Here is a 9741-nt window from a genome sequence, read left to right as displayed (position 1 = left end):
GACAGAACTGAGGGAGCTGGTGAAACATAAATCTCCTGGTAAGTTAGGACATTTACCTGAACTTTTATATCACTTAATCACTTAATCACTTAATCCCCGTTATTCATCGATTTATTCGAGCGGGTGCCAGTAACGTCTCCATTCATCCCGGTTGCGTGCTAGCGTAGCCCAATGGTATCTGTTCGTTTTAGGAACATGTAGAGCCTCAAACCGATCATTTAGGGTCTTGACGAAGAAGTCTGACCATCTTATAGGTGGGCGTCCACGTGATCTTTTGATGTCTCGTGGAATCCAATCAGTAATGGCTCTAGTCCAGCGGTTGTCTGTAAACCTCATTACATGTCCAGCCCATCTGATTTTTGATGTCTTGGCAAATGAGACAGCGTCCCTGATTCTTGAGCGTTGACGAAGATCAGAACTCCGGATTCTATCTCTCATTTGAGTGAATCGTGATATTCCAAGCATAGTTCTTTCGATTCCTCTTTGAGAGACCCGAATAGTGTTCTCATCCTGTTTTCGTAGGGTCCAGGTCTCTGAGGCATATGTTAATGCAGGAAGAATAGTGGAATCAAAGAGATGTGCTTGTAGCTGGAGGTTCTTTGTCCTTTTAGTTATTTCTTCAATCTCTTGAAGGCATTCCAAGCCGCTCTCTTCCTCCTGCGTAACTCAGGTGCCAGGTCATTCATCATGTTGATTTCTCGACCTAAGTATATATAACTGTTGCATTCGGAGATGGTGGTTCCGTTGAGAGCGAATGGAGCGTCAGGAACAAGGCTGTTTCTTGTAAACATTGTCTTCGTAAGATTCAGCTGTAGTCCGACCTTTCCACACTCACGGTCAAAGTCCGCAAGCATTTGTGCCGCTTGGCTGATGTTTGGTGTTATTAGAATGATGTCATCAGCAAAGCGGAGGTGGTGTAGTTGCCGACCATCTATCTTCACTCCCATGTTTTCCCATTCTAGTCGTCGCATGATGTTCTCGAGGGTGGCACTGAAGAGTTTTGGTGAAATGGTATCACCCTGCCGAACCCCTCTCTTGATATGGATGATTACTTCTTTGTAGAATGGTGAGATCTTGGTAGTGAATCCGCAATAGAGCTCACGAAGGATCCTGATGTATTGAGTTTGTACGCCCTGATTGGCTAGGGCTTCCATGACCGCTTCCGTCTCAACAGAATCAAAGGCCTTCTTTAAATCAATGAATGTTAGACAGAGCGGCATCTTGAACTCCCGAGATACCTCAATGAGCTTGGTTATTGTGTGGATATGGTCAATGGTACTGAATCCTTTTCGGAATCCAGCTTGTTCACATGGTTGTCCTTCATCTAGTGTTCTGCTAATCCTATTCAGGATGACTCGAGTGAATAGTTTGTAGATGACAGACAATAGGCAGATTGGGCGATAGTTGCCAATGTCGTGGATGTCTCCTTTCTTGTATAGTAGTACAGTCTTGCTGGTTTTCCATTGGGATGGAACCTTGCATTCAGACAGGTAGCGTGTGAAGAGTCGAGCTAATGTATTGATGAGTACTGATGGTAAGTTCTTCAGGTGTTCAGGTCTGATCTTGTCTGGGCCAGGTGCTTTTTGTTTCTTTACCGACGAGATGGCATGTTGGATTTCGGAAGGGAGAACATTGGGAACGACATATCCATCATGTGGTATGTGGTATGTGGGCAAGTGGATGTGGCTATTAAAGAGATCTGAGTAGAAGTCATGAATAATCTTCTCCATTGCCCTTCTGGAAGATGTGATAGATCCATCATGATGTCGGAGGGCAGTCATCTTGGTTTTGTAGTTGGTGAAGGACAGGCGGGCATTACGAATGTTTTTCCCAGCTTCTGCTGCATCTACCAGTACTGCTGCTCTCCTGTTTTTGAGGTCATCCTTGATGGCTTTTCTGCACTGTTTTGCCAGTTCGGACATTTGCTTGTGGTTGCCTGAGGCACGTGCCACGCCACGTTGGCGAATAAGTTCAAGAGTGTTCGAAGAAAGACGGTTTTTTGTGGTTATCTCTCTCTTGGCATTCCTTGCACAATCATGGAGGTGCTGAATCATTCGATCGTATTCCTCATCAATGTTGTCAATGACGGCATCTTCCCATGTTGCTGCAACAGAGCCAAAGAGTTCCCAGTTGGTGGTTGTTCTGGGAGTCTTCTTCTTAAACCTTGCATTCTTTTCTCCTCGTTCTGTGAGGTAGAATTTTGCACGAAGAAGACGGTGGTCTGATCCCGTTTGGAATTTTGGGACAACAGCAACATCGGTTAGGCAAAACCGTCCATTGAATATGATGTGGTCTATTTCATTGTGGAACCGTCCATCGGGAGACTCCCATGTCCAACGTTTAGATTCAGCCTTTTGGAATTGTGAGTTACCATGGAAGGTTTTGGTTGACATGATGAACTCAGACAGTCTGTCACCCTGTTCGTTCCATTCCAGGCCATGGGTTCCGATGTGGAGTTCATCGACTGATCTTCTTGGTCCTATCTTGGCATTAAAATCACCGACAATGGTCTTGTAGAAGGTGTGATCTTCTTTATAGAATTTCTCTAGCTCCATGTAGAATTTCTCACTTTCTTTTTCACCATAACTGGATGTTGGTGCATAGACAACAAAGATAGAAACTGCCGGTAGTGAGCCACATTTATTCAAGTGTAATCGTCCGATTCGGGTTGTTAGGCATTCAAATGAATCAATGCTTGTGACTAAGTTTGTGTTGACAAGGATACCGACACCACCGACGCCTGTTTTATCACATGTTCCAAGGAACAGTTCTTCTCCAGTGTCGAAAACAGCATGATGGGATTGATGTCTTCTCGTTTCGGTCAGACCAATGATGTCGTACTTGATCTTTCGTGCTTGTGCCATAAGGTCTTCAATGGATGCAGCAGATGCCAGCGTACGAGCATTAAAAGTACAGACAATCATTTTTGTTTTTCTGCATTTTGGCAGCCCATGTCTGACTTGGTGTTTTATCAGCTTCTCCTTCCATATCCTTCTCGACTCTGCATAATCAGGGTTAGGGATATGAGATCCATTTATTACTGGATTTGGCATATCAATTTGGTCTATTTGGCATATCAGTAGCTAGACAGTTACACCCTCCAACTGCCGTGTAACCCCCACAAAGGCCAGGATCCAAAGATTATCACAACAAGCTCCCAGGAGAGCACAAGGCAGAGTCTCCTACCCTGTGTCTGACTATCCTCACCAGGGCCCAACAGCTGAAGACTTCCAGGCCCCAACCAAGGCCTTACTGGAGCCACTCTCCACACACTTGGATAAGCCTCAGACATAACCGAACTGGCAGAGGAACCCAGGTGTGTGGGACCCGGGACTGAGATCTCTAAGCCTGCACGGTTTGGGACTGGACCTGTCAGTAGCTAGACAGTTACACCCTCCAACTGCCGTGTAACCCCAACAAAGGCCAGGATCCAAAGATTATCACAACAAGCTCCCGGGAGCGCGTGGCCGCATTCACGGCCGCGCGACTATTTATTTAATTTTCTCTAAATTTTCAGGATACCTTAAATATCCTTAAATATCCAACCCACACGGCAGAGCCTGGCAAGCTATCCGTGGTCTATGCCAAATAGAACTTTTATATATTAATTAAAAATATTCTTCTGAATTAAGTTTGAGCATTATTATCTTGCCTCATTGTTCCATGATGGTAGATATGTGAATACAAGTACCAGATATAATCACAGTCCATATCTATAGCTTGATTGTCATTATATAATACTAATATACATAATAATTCTAATACAAATATGTTCATTTTTATATGGATAATTATGGACCAGGATACCCATTTGTCTGTTTAAATAAATGGTGGCCTCTTATCAGTGCTAGAGGGACCCAGGGTCAAGTTTAGTGATACTAGTTCACTGGCGCAGGTCTGATAATTTTGATGCTTGGCCTGGTGATGCTCCAGAGCTTTAGCAGACGTTGCTCGGGGCCATCTGGGCACCATCTAATGATGCTGAGGGCAGTATTACTAGAGATTGAACTTGAAGTCATAGAAATCGCAGGCATGCACTCTAGTTTGAGCTTTCTCCCAGTCTCAGTTACATTTTTTATGACTTAGTTTTCATATCATAATAAAGCAAAACTATCTACAATGTAGCGCTGATTTTACAGGTCTCACTTAGAAAGAATTCTCTTCCCTAGAATATCATGCTTAAAACTGGAATTTAGATTAAGAAAAAGGGAAAAATCTCACACCACAAAGACTGGCACACATCAAAAAAATAAAATCCAAGAACAACTGGTGCTGGCATGGATGTGGAGGTGAAATGAACTCTCATTCACAGCTGGTAGGAATGTTGATTGTTCCAGCCTTTTTGGAAAACAATATGAACATTCATCAAAAAAACTAGAAATTGAACTTCTCTCCAACTCAGCATTACTATTCCTGGTGTTACTACTTTTAATACCATCATCTTTAAATGATACAGTGTTTTAGAAAGCATTAAAGCTAAGGGCTATGTATGGCTTGCTGAGCAATAGAATAGGAGCAGGACATTTGCCTTGCACTCACCTGACTTAGGTTTGGTTTCTGTGACCCTATATGGTTTCACCCCTCACCCTGTGCACTGTCAGGAATGATCTCTGAGCACAGAGTCAGGAGTAAGCCCTGAGCACAGCCAACTGTGACCTCCCCAAACAAAAAGCAAAACTAAAAAAATGCTAAGAGGGAAAAAGAGATGAAAAATGATCCTCAGAAAAACACAGGAAACAAAAAATCTAGGGGCCCTAAAAACACAATGCAGAAAAGGAATCTGCACTTCTGTGTTCATTGCAACACTAGCTTAGCAACTTCATAGCCTGAGCCTAGAAGCAACCCAATAGCCCAAGAATAAAGAGGATACATGTTCACAATGGAATATGATGCAACCATTAAAATATGAAGTCATGAAATTTGCTTAAACATGGATGGACATGAAGAGTATCATGCTGAGAGTGTTACAGTGAGTATCATTTGACATGAAATGAATCAGAGGAAGAGGAATAGAATGATTACACTCATTTGTGGGAATAAAAAGAGTATGAGAATAATACACAAAAACAAAAGAAATGAGGGCAAGAGGACTGATCCATACTTATAAGCTTTCCACAATGGGGAGAAGGAGGGTGGTTAGGACAGAGAAGGGACTATGGCAATGATGGTAGAAAATGATCACTCTGGACAAGAACTGGATACTGAGAGGAGGTTACATGATATGCATAATAACCTTTCAACAGCAATATTATAAACCACAGTGCCTTAAAGGAAAAAAGGGGGATATAACTGTGCCTGCCATAGAGGAAGGCTGGGGATGGCAAGAGGAAAACTGGGAACATTGGTGGTAGGAAATGTACACTGGTGAAACGATGGGTGTTGGAACATTATTTGACTGAAACTCAATCAGAAACAACTTTGTAACTGTGTATTTTATAGTGATTCAATTAAAAAAATTTAAAGGAAAAAATAAAGTTTATATTTAAAAAAGAATTCCTAGAGAATAAATTTTAATTTTATTTAGTTTATGCCAATAAAAGTAACAAAATTCAATGAAGTTGAACTATTAAATATGGTTAGTCAAATCCTTCAATTTGCTTTTTATTATCTATTATGAGGTAGGGACTGGAGTGATAGCGCAGCAGGTAGGGTGTTTGCCTTGTACACGGCCAACCCAGACAACTCGAGTTTGATTCCTTTGCCTTTGATTCCTCTGCCCCTTTCAGAGAGCCCGGCAAGCTACTGAGAGTATTTCACCCACACGGCAAAGCCTGGCAAGCTCCTTGTGACGTATTTGATATGCCAAACACAGTAACAACAAGTCTCACAATGTTACTGGGCCCTCTTGAGCAAATTGATGAACAACGGGAAGACAGTGACAGTGACAGTGATTATAAGCTATATGTCTCCATTAGAACTTATTCTAATATTGTTTGAGTCACTAAGGCATCAATTAGTTGGCTCAACTCTAATTTTAATACCATATCTTTAGAGGATACAGAGTTTTGCAAAGTATTAAAGCTAAGGAGGGGGAACAGAGCAATAGTACAGGTGCAGGGCATTTGCTTTGCACTCATCTGTCCCAAGTTTGATCCCCAGTACCCAACATGGATCCGGCCCCCAGCCCCTGTGCAGTTCCAGGAATGATCCCTGAGCACAGAGTCAGGAGTAAGGCCTGAGCACATAGCCAGGAGTAAGCCCTGAGCACATCTGGGTGTGACCTCTAAAACAACAACAACAACAAAAAAACAGAAAAGATCTGAAATGAAAAATGCTAAAAGGAAAAAGAGATGAAGAATGCTCCCTAGGAAGACACAGAAAACAAAAGAACTTGAACTACTGTCAATTATTTGTAAGCATAGACAGCCAACAAGATAGGGAGTTAAAAATCTGATGGGAAAACAAAGCAAACTATTCAATGATTATTTGTCTAGAGAAACAATATTCTTTAAATTCTCAATTAGTATTTTTCTTTTATTGTGTATAAAAATCAAGGAATAGTTTTGTAGTGCCTTTTTGAAGCGAATGTCTTCTACACACAGGAATTCATCAGTAAACTAGCAAAGATCAAATGAAGAGACTAGGTGTTCTTATTAAATTTTCAACAATTGCTAGCATGATGAGAAGCTTTTAGGGACAGCAGGATGCAATGAGATGAGAAATTTAGGTAGGTAAACTGTCACTAAAGGGGCTGTAGACTTTTCATCGTGCACATCACTCTGGCTGTGGTATGAGTATTCTGTTTTTTTCATATTTCTACTTAAAAAAGGCAGATATGAAACAGGCTTTCCTGGATCTGAAACCACAAACAAAAATCAGGAAATATGAAATGTTAGAAAGGGGATGAAAGAGAAGAATGTGATAAAAGAAAAATTTCAGGGAGTCAGGGAGTGAGCCTTAGAGAAGCTTGTCAGGAAAGATTTCTCGGAGACAATGACATTTGATCCAAGTCTTGAATGATGGAAAGAATATCTGCAAAGGCTTTTAGATGGACATGATGTTTTCTATTCATAGAAAATAAAGACCAAGTTAGAACAAGTAGAAGGATAAGGAGGATATTAAAGTCATTCAAGTTACAACAAAGCTAATTGATTAAGCTCTTCCATCTCCCAATATCCTTGGGGTGTAAGAAACAACCTAACAACAGCCTATATATTATGAAAACATATTTCTCACTCATTCTTTTGAGAATAGTTTAAGGGGACCCAGAAGGATAGTATGGCAGGTTGTGCATTTGCCTTGCAGGTAGATGACCTGAGTTCAATCCCCCTGTACCTCATATAGTTCCCTGAGAACCACCAGGAATAATTTCTGAGTGCAGAGTTAGGAGTAACCACTGAATATTTCTGGGTGTGACCTCCAAGCAAAAACAAAACAAAAGTGTAACTTATAACTGCAGGGATTGATAGAACATGTAATATATGTTTCTTGAAAACTGACTATTCTGAAAAAAAATTGTATATTAAAAATAACAGGGCATATGAAAATAGAGTACTGGACAGATCACTTAAGGCCTATGCAACTTTGTAACGAAGAGTTTTAACAACAGCAACTCAAAAAACTAAACAAAACAAAACTTTTTTCTTTCTTTCTTTCTTTCTTTCTTTCTTTCTTTCTTTCTTTTCTTCTTTCTTTTTTCTTTTTTATGCACAAAACAGAATGAAATTGCTGATTTTCAAACATGAAGATAGTCAACCTGGAAATGAGTCTCTGAACAAAGGAAGAAAGCATTTCAAGATTTGGTGTGTCTCATCAGAGAAGGGATCCTGGGCTTAGAATCACATAAGTACCTCTGTGAAATAATTAGAAGTGAAAGAGCTATGTCTATGCAATTACCAAGCTTATTCCATTCTCTTTTATTTTATGTTATAGTTTTCTTCCACTAGCTGTTTTGAAAAATATGTATATTGTTCAGCATAGCTTCTTTGTTGTATAAGGGTAGGATTTCTCTACATAGAAATGGCTGATAAACTGATTGGTTGTTAAGTATACACTGTTGTTAGAATATGGTGCCTCCTTTGCTTTAGTTTTGTTCCAATGTGCTTAATGTATTTTTTAAATAATGTAGGAGAACTGCTATTTGTTCAGGCATTGATTAAGCTGATTGAATTGGGCATGAACTCCACATTACTTTTTTTAAATTGTATTACCATGAGATAGAGTTACAAAGCTTTCTTTTTTTTTCTTTTTTAATTAGTGAAACACCATGAGGTACAGTTGTAGACTTATAAACTTTTGATCTTGGGTTTCAGTTATAAAATGATAGAGTACCCATCCCTCTACTAGTGCTCATTCTCCACCACCAAAGATCCCAGTATCCCTCCCCCCGCACCCCCACCCCACCCCGCTGTTGTGGCAGGGCAAAACCTTTTGCTCTCTCTTTCCTTTAGGGTGTTGTGGTTTGCAATAGAGGTATTGATTGGCTATTGTGTTCGGTCTATAGTCTACTTTCAGCATGCATCTAGCATCCTGAGCGAATCCTCCAAACATCCTTTACTTGGTGTTCCCTTCTCTACATGAGCTGCCTTTCTTCCCAGCATGTGATGCCAGCTTCCAAGCCTTGGAGCAGACCTCCTGGTACTTATCTCAACTACTCTTGGGTGTTCATCTCCAATTCTGCTACTTTATATTCCCCAGATGAGTGCAGTCTTTCTATGTCTGTACCTATATTTCTGACTCATTCACTTAACATGATACTTTGTGTGTAGAACCACTTGTATGTAAATTTCATGACTTCATCCTTTCTAACAGCTGCATGGCATTCCATTGTGTAGATGTACCCAAGTCGCTTTAACCAGTCATCTGCTTTCGGACTCTCAGGTTTTTTCCAAATTTTGGCTATCGTGAACAGTGCAGCAATGAACATAGAAGTGCAGATGTCATTCTGACTGTGCTTTTATGCCTGTCTGGGATATATTCCCAGGTGTGGTATTGTTGTATCAAATGGGAGCTCAATTTTTAATTTTTTGAAAATTGTCCAAACTGTTTTCCAAAAGGGCTGAACCAGCAATGACGGAGGGTCCCTCTCTGCCACATCGCGCCAACACCAGTTGTTTCTGTTCTTTTAGATGTGGGCCAGTCTCTGTGGTGTGAGATGATATCTCATTGTTTTTTTGATCTGCATCTCCCTGATGATTACTGATGTAGAGTATTTCCTCACGTTCCTTTTAACCATTCAGATTTCTTCTTTGAGCAAATTTCTGTTCATTTCATTGCCCCATTTTTTGATGGGGTTGGATGTTTTCTTCTTGTGGAGTTCAAGCAGTGCTTTATATATCCTTGATATCAAACCCTTATCAGATGGGTATTGGGCGAATATCTTTTCCCATTCTGTAGACTGTCTTTGTATTTTGGTCACTGTTTCTTTTGAGGTGCAGAAGCTTCTTAGTTTAAGATAATCCCATTTGTCTATCTCTGTCTTCACCTGCTTTGGCCAGTGGCGTGTCATCTTTGGAGATACCATTAGCTTCAGTGTCATGGAGAGTTTTGCCAACTTCGTCTGTCTTCAATGTACCTTATGTCTGATGTTGAGGTCTTTAATCCATTTTGATCTTACTTTTGTATGTGGTGTTAGGTAGAGATATGAGCCCACCTTTTTGCATGTAGCTGTCCAGTTTTGCCAGCAAAAGTTGTTAAAGAGGCTTTCCTTGCTCCACTTCACATTTCTTGCTCCCTAATCAAAGATTAGATGATCATATACTTGGCGGGGGGGGGGGGGGGACGTGTCAGTATACTCAACCC

Source organism: Sorex fumeus, unplaced genomic scaffold, assembly GCF_029834395.1.
Source record: "Sorex fumeus unplaced genomic scaffold, SorFum_2.1 ptg000035l, whole genome shotgun sequence".
NCBI classification, from domain to species: domain Eukaryota; kingdom Metazoa; phylum Chordata; class Mammalia; order Eulipotyphla; family Soricidae; genus Sorex; species Sorex fumeus.
Note: the sequence above shows the minus strand (reverse complement) of the source record.